The sequence below is a fragment of the Petaurus breviceps genome, unplaced genomic scaffold (genome assembly GCF_028583685.1).
Source record: "Petaurus breviceps papuanus isolate PSGF00001 unplaced genomic scaffold, PetGlider_PUasm1.0 178, whole genome shotgun sequence".
Lineage (NCBI taxonomy): Eukaryota > Metazoa > Chordata > Mammalia > Diprotodontia > Petauridae > Petaurus > Petaurus breviceps.
The window spans coordinates 24,294,155-24,309,842 of NW_027185777.1; positions in this window are offsets into that span (position 1 = coordinate 24,294,155).

Consider the following 15,688-nt stretch of genomic DNA (forward strand, 5'->3'; position numbering starts at 1 on the left):
CCCTCTGTAATAGCTGTGAATGACAGAAATAAACTAGAATAGAGGATTCTTAGAATTCCTTGAATTCTTTTTTTTTTTTTAACACTCAGCTCAAGCTTCTTTTTGGATCATGAACCTCTATGGTAGTCTGGTGACATTTCTGGCCCCCCTTCTCAAAGCAGTTTAAAACATTTGTAATTAAAGGAGATGCTACAGTTAGCAATTAATGAAAATAAAGATGTAACTTTTTTCCTGTTCAAGTTCAAGGACCTCCTGATATCCAAAGACCTCTAGGTTAAGAATCCCTATTCTACAGGTGGCACAGTAAATAGAGGGCCAGGCCTGAAGTCAGGAAGACTCATCTTCTTGAATTCAAATCTGGCCTCAGACACTTACTGGCTCTGTGACCCTTGGCAAGTCCCTTAATCTTATTTGCCTCAGTTTCCTCATCTGTAAAATGAGGTAGAGAAGGTAATGACAAACCACTCCAGTATCTTTGCCAAGAAAACCCCAAATGGGGTCACAAAGAGTTGGGCATGACTGAAAGCACTAAACCACAGCAATAACATTTATTTCACATATGCCTACATATGAATATGTTGTCTACCCACTAGAATGCAAGCTTCTCAAAGCCAAAGACTCTTTCCAATGTAGTTTCTATATCTCCAGAGTCTAAGAAAGTCGGTATCTGGCACATCATAAGTGGTTAATGGCTACTTTATTAAATTAAATTAATAAAATTAATAAAAATTAATTAATTAATGGCTTTATTAATTGATGAAGCCATTTCATTCCTTCATCCTAGCCTTGAGAAAAGAGCTCGGGATGGTAGACCTGATTAGAGATGAAGAGTGAAAATGATTCATGTTGTGAAGCATCAATTTATCTGTGCCCCAGCCCCTGCTGGCCCCAAGAAGCGAGAACAGATTTCCTGAAGCCAATGAGCTACCTTCAGCTCTTCCTCTATAATCTTTACCACTGTTGTTGACCTTGGTCAAAAAGCCCCACTATTGGTGTCTTGCACTCTGAAGGTATCTGATCATTTCTTAGGTTAAGCACATGTTGTCTTTGGTATCACTGCACACCCAGTCTCCCCATTTCCCCAGAAGCCTGGCGACACATTCCATTATGTAATGTGCTGGCAGTTGAATAAGAGTCAAGCCCTTCCTGAATACAGCTGTAATGTATGAAGTGTCAGCTCTAAAGTGGAGACTATTTCTTACAAAATGGCTTTGATAAATTGGTAAATGGAACTGACTGACAAAAAACTCCATAACAATGCAGTATCCTTTCATTGCCAATTTATTCCCCAAACACCAGTAAGGCACAAAGAGGCTTTATAGACTAAGTGGATGCCATTATATTTGTGAGTGACAAATTAAGATGACAAGATTTTTTCAGTTGAGCACTTGCATTAAATACGCACCTGTCAGTGGTCGATTTTTCACCCTGCTCGTTGTTCTTTGCCAGGCCTCAGAATGGGTGGCACACTGGGTGGCGGAAGTGTCTGGATTTACATGAGCTTTTTTTATAGCCTATCTATGTGACTGTCCTCTCTGGCCTTCCTGCCTACATGGACCCTTTGTCACCCAGTGGATTCTGTTGGTGTCTGTGGAATCACATGTTACTTTCATTCTTAGTAATCTAGATGCCAACCCAAGGGCAGTCGGAAAGGGTGGAGAAAGGCTAAGGTACTACCCTAACCTAGGACTGGCTTAATGGGACACACCCAGATCAGAAGGTGTTGTGCCCACATCCTCTGAGCCTGTAGCTAGGTTGCAGATGTAAAACATTTCTGCAAGGGTTGTGGTGCTGCAGCTGCTGAGGGTGGCTAGTGCCAGGCAGACTAGCCTGGTATCTGAGCACCTGGGCCACAAACCCATGCATTCCACTTCTTTTCTTAGCACCTCTTGGAGATTCAGAGATGCTTTTAAAGACGATTTTGCCTGGAGTCCTCAGGAGTTTTTCTGAGCCAGAATGATGTTGTAGCAACCAATAAAGTACTGGGTGCATACTTTTAACAGGATTCATAAGCCCTCGTAATAACATTTAGAAGCCATGTACATGTGCCATTGGGAGGGGGCAGCTAGGTGACTAGTGAATGGAGTGAAATCAGGTTCAAATCCAACTGCTACTTACTAACTGTGTAACCCCGAGCAAGTCACTGCACCCTGTTACCTCAGTTTCCTCATTTATAAAATGAGGTGGAGAAGGAAATGGTGAACCACTCCAGTATCTCCGCCAAGGTCACGAAGAGTTGGAAAAGATTGAAACAACTCAAAACAACAACAACAATAATGATAACACACTAGGGAGGTTTGGGTATCTCTATCGTACAGAACTATGTACAGTTTAAGCTGAAAGGGACTTCTAAAATCGTCTAGTTATAGTTTTGTAACATGTTAGATTGGGAAGGAACCTTCAAGATCCAATCTAAATCCTTCATCATATGGACTTAAAACCATGGTGGTGAAATGTCTTGCCCAGTGTTCCATAACTAGCTAGTGGCAGACCTATCTGCCATCCTCTGATTCTTACTTACTTGTGTGACCATCAGCAAGTCACAACATGGTATTTATGAACTTGTTATGGCAGCTATATTTCAACACACTGGATTTTCTTTGAAATCCTTTGTATTTTGTCTTATGAATTTAAAACCATTATTTTAAGGAATCCCCTGGCAGTTGGTGGTACCATAGAGAGAATGCTGGGCCTAAAGTATAGAAGAAACATCTTTGTGAGTTTGTATCTGGTCTCGGACATTTACTAGCTGGGTGACCCTGGGCAAGTCACTTAACTCTGTTTGCCTGGGTTTCCTCATCTGTCTAATGGGAAGGAGAGATGGTAAACTGCTCCAGTATAATAGGGTCATGAAGAGTCAGACAGGACTGAAATGACTTAACAACAGCAGCAGCTTCCCAGACTTCACCAGCTTGCCAAAGGGTCCCTGAATAAATGAATGAATAAATAATTTTTAAAATATTTCTTAAATGCTTAGCATGGGTAATGCACTGGCATTACAGACAGAAAAGTAAGACAGTCTCTGCTCTCAAGGAGCTCACAGTCCTACAGGGGAGACAATGTGTAGTGGTTTCAGGGCAAGTCAGAATAGAAAAGTCCCATGGTCTTTCAGGTATAGTGACAAAGCTGATGTTAATGCTTCTTCTTTAATAATTTTTTAACAGTTAAAATCATATCAGTTTTTGATGTTGTAAGAAGAACTCTCTTTTCTGGGGTTTCAGTAGTGGGGTCTGTAACAGCCTTGGCAGAAGCAGCTGCTGGACTGTGCCTCCACAGGTACCCCTTCCCAGGATGATGGCTTCAGGGGACTGGGCTGCAAGTCTAACTATTCCTAAAACTCCTTAGTTCAGGGTCCTGGGCTGTCTCCATCAAGGGCTGAGGGGCTAGTTGGTGGCGGTGGTTTGATTTCCCAGGTATATACCTACCTCCTTTCTTTCCCTCAAGAGTTTCTTCTTGCTTTAGCTTAGGCTAGGATACAAAAAAAGGTTGCAAACCCCTGAATTAGATATCTATACCTGTAGAGCTATAAATTTGTGATCCTTACTCTCATTCTAGCTTTCTCCCCATACTATCTCTACCTTTTGCCAGAATGCCCAGCATTCTGTCTCCCATTCTGAGAGGCAGCTGATTGGTGCAGTGTATAGAGTTCTGGTCTTTGAGGAAGTACTGAATTTAAATCCTGCCTGAAACATGTATTACTTTTGTGACTCTGGACAACTCACTTAACCCCTCTTACTATCAGTTTCCTAATCTACAAAATCAGAAAAATCGTCATGCAGGATTGTTGTGAAGATCAGATATAACATATAAAGTGCTTTGAAAAACTTAAAGTAGTATGTAAATATCAGGTGTTATTATTACTATTATTATTATATTAAACAATACTCTATACTTCTACTCCTGTCAATACCTCTGTTCAGAAATTAAGACTACATAATTTAGGGTTCCCCTTCCTCCACCTCCTTTGCCTGGATTTTTGTTGTTATTCAGTTGTTACAGTCATGTCTGATTCTTCATGATCCAATTTAGAGTTTTCTTGGCAAAGATATTGGAGTGATTCGCCATTTCCTTCTCCAGCTTATTTTACAGATGAGGAAACTGAGGCAAAAAGGTTAAGTGACTTACCCAGGGTCACACAGCCAGTAAGTGTCTCAGACTAGATTTGAATTTAGGAAGCTGAGTTTTCCTGGCTTCAGGTTGGGTACTCTATCCACTGTACCACCTAGCTGCCCCTGCATTACAGGAGGAAAATGGAAATCAGTACCTTTTTAGTTGTTTCATTTGTATCTGCCTCTTCATGACTTCTTTATATTTTAATAAATTTTAAAAATTAAATACAAAATGAGAAAAGAAAAAAATTGTCAATACACAGCACACCATAGAGAAAATTTAATATAAAACAATGCATTCCCATTTCAAGAAAACCTATATAATAACTATTACACATTGTTTTCAAAGTTGCCCAGCTTTTCTTTGCTTCCTTGTTGGTTTTCTCTTGTTTTCTTCTGTGTACTTTTTACTTTCTTTTTTTCCCCCATTTGTGATTCTTTTTTGATGTTTTTTTTTTTTTGGTAGAGATACTAGAGTGGTTTGTCATTTCCTTCTCCAGCTCATTTTATAGATGAGAAAACTGAGGCAAATAGGGTTAAGTGACTTACCCAGGATCACATAGCTAGTAAGTGTCTGAGGCTGGATTTGAACGCAGATCTTCCTTATACCAGGCTTAGCACTTTATCCACTGTATACAGTGCCCACCTACTTTATAAGGCAAGAATTATTCTAGTGGAGTTCATCTTTTATTGCAGCCAGCACAGTGCCGTGCATGGCTGCACATTTACCACAATGTGATTTGATAGTATAGAGGGTGCAGACAGTGATGGTCAGGATGATGAGGTAAGGGCATCTTGAGACACTTTAAAGTAAAAAAAAAACTTGGGTTGTAAGTATGGCAGACACACTTTATATATGCTGTTTGTGGGTTCGGTTCATTTCATTTCATTCGATAATTCAATCCCATTTTATTAATTATCTATTATGTACAAGTTGAGAGACAACTTGGTTAAGGTGGCCTCTGAGTCAGGAAACCTTGTCTTCAAGACCTAATTTGATACCTACTATATATAAATATATATGCATATACATATACTCACATATGTTTTTATATGTTTATATGTGTGCACACACACCTTAACTTGTCAGTGCCTCCAGGTAACTCTCTAAAACAAAGTTCTTAAAATTGTGTATGTCAAAGTCTGAAGCCTATGGAGGACCTTTTCTCAAAATAATGTTATAAAATGCATAAAATAAAATACATAGGATTTCAAGGAAATTAATTAGTTGAAAGAGAGTTATCAAGATATTTAAAAATATAAATTCGTATACCCTAGGTTAAGACCTCCCTTTCTAAAAGTACCAATTGTAAAACAGTTGATGATTTGCTTTAGTAAAGAGAGTTTCTGCTCTGGGTGTTTCTGACACCAAAGAAATCACAGGCTGGTGATTTTTAGATTCTGGGGACTAAAAGGAAAATGAAAATCATAATCAAGAAACTGATAGTGTCCTACAGGGGCCACAGCATGGATACAACTACATTTGATGTTAGGTTGAATGGGATAAGGACAAAGGAGAAATCCAAGTAAAGTTTTGTAAGAAACTTTGAGGAAGGAATGATAGCTTTCAGTTGAGTGCCATGGGGAAGATGCCACGGAGGAGGTGGTGGCACTGTCATTAAGATTGTTTGAGGGGCAGCTAGGTGGCACAGCGAATGGAGCACTGGCTGTGAAGTCAGGAGGACTTGGGTTCAAATTCGGCCTCAGACACTTACTAGCTGTGTGACACTGGGCAAATCACTTAAACCCTGATTGCCTCTTTAAAAAAATGTTTTTTTCTTTCTTTTCTTATTGGATATTTAAGTTAAAATAAATTTAAGAAAAAGACTATTTGAAAGAAATTTAGGAGCAGCAGGGGCTAGATCATCTCCCCTCAGGAAGGGGGTAGCAGGACTATGTCTTGGGGTAGCTACTTGATTGTATAGGTGTCGATGGTGGAAGTGGTAGGTTAGGAATCATCGCTCAACTTTCCCTAAATGAATGTGAGATCTTGGGTAAGGAGTCCCCCAGCCTCACTGGGCCTCAGTGTCCTCATCTATAATTAAACAGGGAGTAAAAATATTTCACAGGGTAGTTGAGAGGGTCAAATGAGATAATGTCTGCAAAGGACTCATAAATGATATTGTGCTATGTACAGTGGTAGGCTTGACTATTGGCTCAGCTACTTACTAACTGTCTGACCTTAGGGAAGGAATTTAGCCCCTCTGAGCCTCAGTTTCCTCAATTATAAAACAAGGGTATTAGATTAGATGACCTTGACATCCCTTTTGGCTCTAAATCCTAAAACCCTAAGAGATATGTAAATTATTGTTTATGTCCAAGACTCTAACTCATGAATACAGCATGTATCTCCCCAAAGGGGAGTAGCATCTGTTTTTCAAGGATGAAGGGCATAAAGTAAAATGATGGATGAAAACAGAATCTTCAGAGAAAGAGGAGAGGAGTTCCAATTATTTGGCCCCAAAGAAGAGGAAGTTGGGCCACAATTTTGTAATTGACATCAGGAATATATGTAAGATGGTCATATGGGCAGAGAGTAGAGACCGGCTGTTTCCTTTTCTACCAAGGCCTGTATGTAAAATGATAGGCTTGCATGGAAGAAGAAATAAAGTTTCCTATAAGATGAATTTCCGTAGGGATTGTAAAAAATAATAATGATAATAATAATAACAATGAATGAATGAATAGATAAATAAATGAGAAAGGAAGTGTTTCACCAAAGAGGTTGCAGAATTTCTTCTCCAAAGGGCCAGATGACCAGTGGGAGCCTATTCAAGCTCTTACATTTCTATAACCCTCTGGAAACAAAAACAAGTCTGGAGTTGAAGACTCCTGAGAATTCTGGGCCTGAAGACATCAGGGAGGTGGGTTTTTTTTTTTCCAAGTTGCTTGCAACAAATATTATTGTTTCAGTTTGTTATCTTTTCTTTCCTCTTAGCCTTGTGCTTGTCTGGATCATGGGCACTGGGATTCCTAATCCTTGGCAGTGAGTCCTCTTTTAAATGTAAACAGATGGGGAAAGTGCCAACACAGCCGAGTGTAACACATACTCATATAATAACATGCTGACATTAGTTGGGCAAACGGAGCTGTTTAAATAACTTTATTTGCAAGGCTCTTTCCGGCAGGGCAGAACAGAGCTTGAATGGCCTGGTCACACCAGAGCCCCTCTCAGCCTCCAGGGGAACTGCACACCTAATACTCCATGCAATTCTCCAAATCCACCAGGTTGATGCAAAATGGCCCCATTTCAGTTGGACAGACATTTGAGAAGGGGACTTTTTTATGAGCTTTCATGGGAATGCACCAGCTTAGCCAACGGTGACATTTAATCATTTCTGTTATTCTCCTCAGCTATTTTTGAGAAGCAAAACACACACAAAATGAACCCAGCAACCCCAAACCAGCCACCTCCCCAACCCAAATACCTTCATGATTGAAATCAGCTTGACTGCTCTCCCATGAATGGGGAGGATTTAGCCCCAAGCTCTGGGTTTCTATTTCTTATCCATTCTCTCATGGTGCCTAGCACAGTGCTGAGTACAGTCTACCTGGAGGGTCTGTCTCTCCAAAAAGTTCTCTCCCTGGCTTGTCCAAAATTCCCCAAATTTTGTCATCCTCCTGAAGGCTGCGGTAAAACTCCTCCCCATATGACATTAATAGAATGGATCATCTATTTAAGCAGCAGAGTAAGGCCCTGAGGAGACAGGACAAAGAACGGTGAAATATTGATAGAGAGGAAAACTAAGTCTTAAGAGTGCCTTGGACAGAACTTCAGGGCACTGGTAATGAGGGGTGGGAGGGGAGGAAGAACATTAAGATGGAATTAAAGGAAGCTGAATACAAATGAATAAATCCACAAACTTTGTTATGTGTCCTCAGACAAGACACTTAAGTCCCCTAGCCTCAGTTTCCTCATATGTAAAACTGTGGAGTTAGCATGCGGATTGATAAGGCCCTTTCATGCTCTATTTGATGTGCAAAGCGCTTGTTAAGTTTTTTGGTGGGACCCAGAAATATGAGGCACAGTCTGCCCTCAAGGTGAGTATGGTCTAATTGGAGTATTCAGAGGTAGTTGAAAGAAAAGTGGACTGACAGTACAAGTCAATATATGATTAATTGTTCAAAGAATGGTAGAGAAAATTGGAGTGACAGGATGTTTTGCCAACCTTCCAGTTTTACTTAGAACCAGTCCTGCTCTCTGGTCTTGTGAATTTTTATTTAAAAAAATACAGTATTTAGCACAGTGTGCTTATTGAATGAATACATCCTTGTTGGCTAAAAATCATTCATTTCTATTATTTTAATTGAGACTTTCCCATGGTTTATATCTTTCCCCCAGATCCATTCAACTTCCCATGCTGCCATCATACTGATTTTCTGCAATCTGTACTGTGTTCCCTTACAATTTGCACCCGTTTCTTAGAAATATTTAGGAAATGGTGCAGTGTTTGCTGTGAAACTGGTCCTGAAGAGCAGAAGGAGGGTCTCCTTCATTCATTTGTTCAACAGATAGGATTATAAAATTATAGATTTAAGTTTGGAAGGGTTTTTAGAGATTATCTAGTCTAGCTGCTCCATTTTACAGATGAGAAAACTGAGACCCAGGGAGGCAAGTACCTTGCCTAAGGTCAAGAGGTAATAAATAGAGGTAGGACTAGTTCCCAGTTCCTGTGAATCTCAATCTAGTGCCCTAAGGTATAGTGATGGGCACTGTACTTGGCCCCCCCCCCCCAAGTCAATGTTAGCTAGAATTTGTAGTTGAGTGAATGACTGTGAGTGCTGCCTGATTCTCGATGATGATTTTGTCCACGAACTCCTTGGGTTATTGCATTTGACTTGTGGGTGGCCCTCACTTTATTTTTACAATACAACAGTGACCTATTGTAGAAAAAATAAGATTCCCTATTATTTCTAATGGTGAATTAAGAATAAGCTGGTGAATAACAAATTACCATCTGCCATTTGTATTACCATTAAGAGAGAGGGTAAGGTTGTCGTTCACTTGTTTTCAGTCCTGTCTGACTCTTCATGACTCCATTTGGGGTTTTCTTGGCCAGGATGCTAGAGTGGTTTGCCATTTCCTTCCCAAGCTCATTTTTACAGATGAGGAAACTGAGGCAAACAGGGCTAAGTGACTTGCCCAGGGTCATACAACTGGTAAGTGTCTGAGGCCTGATTGAAATCATGAAGAAGAGTCTACCTGATTCCAGGTTCAGCGCTCTATCTACCACATCATCTAGGTGTCCATGTTGAGGGGGGTGGGGCAGGTCTGGTTACTGGTAGTTAGGGAAAGAGAAGACTTTATTTGAGGATTTAATGGTTAAAATAACACGCATTTCCTGATATTCCTTTCAGTTCTAAAATTTGGATTCTATGTTTTCCAGTTGTATCCAAACAGGTCATCAAAGAGGCCTGGAGATCATTCTTGTGGGTTTCTTTAAGCCATGTTTTTACTAGCTATCCCACAGCAACTCATGAGTTGTTTAATCACTGAAAAGATGGGCCTGTCATGTAAAGATAAGCAGTAGTTAAGCAGAATGCTCTGTGATATCTACACAGCATTAAGAGCAGTGAGGTTTCCGGTCTCCTTGGTAGACCATCTCTGGCAGATTTACAGGAGGTTATAGAGAAGTCACAAGAGTAGGCCTACACTGGCTTCATGTTAGGCCTCATTTTTTAATTAGTCTTTTCTCCATTTCCTAACTGTCTTTTCTCCCTTTATAACCATCCCCGAGACAACAAAAACATTCACCTGCAGCAAATGCATTTTAGATTCTTTCCAAAAGCAGTGTTTTGAAGACAAATAAGTCAGGTTAAGTCGATAAGCACTAATTAGGCACCTACTGTGCTGAGTGCTAATAAGCCCTGATTAGGCATCTGTTGTACTATGTGCTGAGGATTCAAAGACAGGCCAAAGACAAGTCCCTTGCTCTCAGGGAGCTCACAATATAATGAGGCAGACATCATGCAAAACAACTATGTATAAGCAGATATATTCGGGATAAATTGTAGATAATCTCAGAGGGTAGGCAGGAGGATTAAGCGGTTGTGGACAGATGCAGAAGGTGGAATTTTAACTGGGACTTGGAGGAAGCCAGAGAGGCCAGGAGATGAAGATGAGGGGGAAGAGCCTTCCAACCCTGTGGGACAAGCAGTGAAAATGTACAAAGTATGGAGATGGATTGTCTTATGTGAGGAGTGGCAAGGAGGCCAGGATTGCTGGATCACAGAGTATGTGGAGGGAAATAAGGCATCAAGCCCTTCCTAACCTGGCCCCTTCCTGCTTTCCCAGTCTTCTTATACTTCACTCCTTTCCACGTGTATCAGAAACAGAATTCAAAGGAGAGAAGCACATTATTTTTCTTGCTTTTTTTTCTTTTGGCAACATGGCCAACATGGAAATATGTTTTGTGTGACTTCACACATATAATTGATATCATATTGCTTGCCTTCTCAGTGGGTGGGGGAGGGATTTGGAACTTAAAAAAAAAAGAATGTTAAAAATAAATAGATTGATTAACAAACAAACAAAGGAGAGGGAAGCGAGGGAAGCCCAGCAGCGCCACGTAGTAGAGCAGATTGAGCAACTGGGCCTGGAGTCAGGAAGACCTGAGTTCGAATGTGGCCTCAGACACTTCCTAACTGTGTGACCCTGAGCAGGCCACTTAATCTCTGTCTGCCTCAGTTCCCTCATCTGTAAAATGGAGATAATAATAGCACCTACCTTGCAGGGTTACTTTGAGGGACAAGTGAGATAATAATTGCAAAGTGCTTAGCACAGTATCTCACACATATAAATTTTATATAGATGTTATGTTCTGTTATACAGATGTGATAGTTATGATGATAAAATCACCTTTGTTCCCACTGCTGGATTGTGTGTGTGTGTCACTTATTGCCTGATTCCTATTTTGAAGGCCTAGAGGAACTAGGATGTGTCTTTTCCCATTTATCCCACATCCTCTCACACCTGTATTCTTCCTATACTTTTCTTCCTGACCCATCTTTTTGGCAGGTTCCTTGAATGCTTCCTATTTTGATTGTCCTCCCTACTTCCTACCACACCCCGTAGTCTATCATTAACAGAGACAGAGGCTCTGGAATCACTGAGTTAGTACCTTCTTGCCAAACCTGGAAGCTTAGTCAAGTGCCTTCTTGTTACAGACACACATGCTAAGTTCCTTGCTGTCTGCTTTAGGTGTTTGACCTTTAGGAGGGCATAGAGCTGGTAGCTCTTTCTTTTAGTTATAATCTAGGGCCAATGAGAAATTGCTTGAAGTGATCTTGTTATTTGAATTTGCACGGCATATTTCCATTGGGTTTGACCCAATGACCCAATTTCACATAATTATAACTTCAAATACTGCAAATTCAAAAACGTGCAACCATTTCCGGGGATTCATTATTTGTACTAATCAGGACCTAGATATACTGCAAAGTTCATGGGAAAGCCACTGGTTTCACACTTACAAATGATATTCTTCAGCTTAGCTTCCCCAGGTTGTGGTAACACAGGGTGAACCATGGGCAAAGTCAGCTGGGGGACCACACATAACTAAAACAAAGCACTAGTCTGGGCTGTGTGCAACATACAACTTCGCAGTTCTCAGAGTCCTACTTGATAGCCAAGGATGGTCCAATTGCTTCCCACCTAGCAAAGGCAGCCATTTTAAGCAACTTTATTTTGGAAACAATATGAGTCAAAGACTATATATCAGGTATCTGCTTCCAAGATGGACTGAATGAAGATATGGCTCTGACCCTCCACTCTACACTCCTTCATATCTTCTTAATATGATTCACTTGTTCCCACATGCCTTCCCTATCGGCCATGCCCTAGGATTAGGTTTCTGGTGGAGGAGGGCTCATCTAGGAAGTCTCATTTGGGGTCTATAAAAATTTGGAACTGGGATCTGTACTCAGCTGTTTGTGACTTTCCTCACTACACCACGCCTCTTGTCCCCCTGAATTCTGCTTATTCCTTGACTCTTGTGGTTGTAGCTTCTTGCCTTTCTCTGCAGTTCACCCTAACTTGGGGTCCCATGGTGACCAATGGCTAATTCAGATCACCTGCCATTATCATAGAGCATAACCCAAGGCTTTTAGTGCTCAGGGACCCAGGAGGATGAATGGGGATAAACAGGGAAGTGAGCAAAGCTATTTGCTAGCCCCCAAGGAAAACATAGATGCTTTCTCTGCTTGAAAATTTGATTGTCCTATGTTCCTGGAGCAATTAAAAAAAGAAAGATCATGGCCCTCTGGGGAGATGTGATTACTCCCAATTCCTCTTTCCGTGCCCTTAATCACAACTCTCAATCAGTCTGACCTTCTATGGTCCCTGAACAAAGGAAACCTCAGAGATGACAGTGTTCCTTGTCTGTGAACATGGCAGGTACACCAAGGACAACAGGTGGAAATGAGAAGAAAAGGAGGCAAGGAGCCTTGGACTGATTTAATAGAAGCCAGCTGAACGGGGATGAGAAATTCAGTTCAATTCAATTCAATGAGAAAGGCCTCATGCAAGAGGCTGATGCTTTCACCGGTAATTTGATTGGCTCATAGCAGCTGGAATTAACTAGATGTTGTCATCTTGGGTCTGTCACTACCTGACAGGAAGTTCTTCCCTCAAAGCGTGCACTTATCGCCCACTGAGGGAATCGATGGGAAGGAGGGAGAACCAGAAGTGCCAGAGGAATCATAAATATTTTATACTGTCAAGCCAAATGTAAAAGACAAAGCTATTTCTTTTTTCAAGTTAAAGCTGCAGAGACTTCATCTCGTCCAAGATTAATAGGGGTACTACACAATGATCAGAGACTAGAGACTAAGGAAAAAAGAACAGAGTGGATTATGTGGAAGAAGGAAGAAAGTTTGAAAAAAATAGGGGTGGGAGAGGTGTTGGGGGTTGGTTCTGAGAGGCCAGGGAGTCAGTCTACGTCTCTTGCTTTGTTCAATTGCTTGGGTACTTTAAAACTGTGCATAAATTGAATAATTTAAAAATAAACTAGGGAAACTCACCATTTGGATTCCTGCAGGGAATCCTTTTAAAAGTAAAGAACCTTTTGTAATGTGAATAATCACCCCAGAATATATTGTGTATATACACATACATGTATATGTGTATTATGCATATGCCCATATATGCATATATATGTATTGCATGTGTATATTTTTGTAAGTTCAGCTTCTTATATTAGATTTTTTTGAAACAGGACATACCTATGCAATTACGGTGGTAAAAGGAGTTTGAGAGTTCTTTGAGGTATAGTGGAGCTAGTCTGAGACCTATGGGCATTTGAGACTTAGGTTCTAATCCCATCACTGATGCTAATGTACTAGCTGTGTGGCCTTAGTCAAGTTACCTTAACAGGTTTTAGTTTTTTTTTTTTAACTCTGTAAAATGGAGGTAATACTAGTAATGTGAATGAATACTATAGTACAGGGGTGGGGTGGTGACAATTGTGTAACCTTTTGACAATTCTTTAAAATCTGGATTCAGTCAAAAGGATCCAGAAGGCCACATGGTGGTCTTAAGGCCACAGGTTCCTGCTAGCACATAGTATTACATTATAATAGTGTGAGCGAATGAATTAATGAATGAACGAAGCATTTATTAAGCACTTACTGTGTACAAAATATCACACAGATTTGTTGTCATGGTTAGAGGAGATAATACATGTATGTTTTGTAAACTTGTATACATTCCAGAAGTAATTTTAGACAGTTGAGAATCTCTTCCATTTTTGAATACAAAGAGGGAATAAATCAATTATGAATATTTAGTGAGTGTCTACCATGTGCCAAACACTGTGCTGTGTATTTTTTTTTTTTTGGATAGATGTCATCTTACTGTTATTGTGTCCATCAAGAAATCTTGATATTGTCAACCTGTAATGAAGAGATTCTGGAAAACTCTCCCTAGATGCCTAGTGGGGATGAGAACCTAGAAAGGGGGCAGAACTGGTGACCTAGCATTAAACAAAAGACACGATTATTCATAGGGCTTGGTCATCTCTTTGCTGCTAATGTGTTGAGAACCGCTGTCATTCTCAGACAGAAACCAGGAATGTGAAAGTTGGTCTAATATACACCTCTGGTTTTTAAATGGGAAGCAGTGGGAGTCTGCTTCTGGTTATCAGCATGAGCTGACATGAGGCAGATATATTCCAGAGTAGAATGATGGATAAAGCCAAGGATCAGTAAAGGGCAGCAGCAGCCCTGAAAACTAGCAAGTGAAATGTAGCAGCCAAACCAAGCAGTATGGTAGAATGCAATACAATGCAATGTAAACAATGACAAAAGGTTATAGAGAAATAATGGGTCAAGAAGGAGGTGGGAGGCAGGACCAGAGCAGCCACTAACCAATGACCAAAGAGTAGGCTGAAAAGAGAAGAGAATGTGACTTGGAAAACTTGGAGAGAGATGTTTGGGGGTAAATCTGGAAGGTCACGGAGGGAAACCATTTGACTAAGACTCTAGATCCTCAAGTGCAGCCCTTTTACAGAATCCAAACTTCCCACGGTCTCAAGGTCATATGTGGCCTTCTAGGTCCTCAAGTGTGATGCACGTGTGAGCTTGAGGCTTCGGCTTCTCCACTGCTGAGCTAAGGGAAAAGAACAGGTGTCTGGGCTCTTGGCTATTCCTTGAACAAGACACTCCATCCCTTGACTCTGGGCATTTTTCAGTGGCTCTCTCTCTTGCCTGGAATTCTCTCCCTCCTTGATCATTAACATCATAGGTCTTAGATTCGTGGATCTCTTCCAGCTCTTGAGATGTGATCTGATCTTATGACCTGTCACCCTTTTATTGTGAAGAACAAATAGGATCAGGGACATAACATACTTTGCAAACCTTAATGTGCTATATATATATAAATGTCAGTTTTTGTTAAGATTTTTCTGCTCCTGCTTGGAAGAGTAAGAGCCAGTTGTTAGGCATTCTTGAACCTCTTCTTTCTATTCCCTCATGGCCACCCCGATTTACAGTGAGATGGGAGAATGGTCTCATGTAATTTATCCTGCACTGTCACCTGTCAACTGATCAACTGACAAACTACTAAATAATATGGTAGTGACAGTTCCTGAGAGTCAGAAAGGTATGATGGATAAAGGATGAGAGTTCAGTGTCAGGAAGCGCTGGGTTCAAGTCCAGCCTTTGACATATTCTTTGTCAAGTTACTTAGCCTCTCACTGTGCCAAATAACTCTTTTTCATGGGAGTACTTAACCTGAGGCCTGTCAACTTGCTTTTGAATATATTTTTGATCATTTTATTTCGATATAATTAGTACCTTGTGTGATCCTATGTATTTTTATTTTATGCATTTAAAAACAGTTCTGAGAAGGGGTCCACAGGCTTCACCAGACTACCGAAGGGGTCCAGGACATACAAAAAATGTTAAACCCTCCTTCTCTAAAATGATACATTTTCAGAGCCAGTGCCAATTTGCATTGGTAGGGGGCATCACCACATCACCACCACACTAATTCCTATTCTTCTTCTTTTTTTTTTTTTTTGCCTTTTTGGAGGACAGTTGGGGTTAAGTAACTTGCCCAAGGTTACACGGCTAGTTTTTTT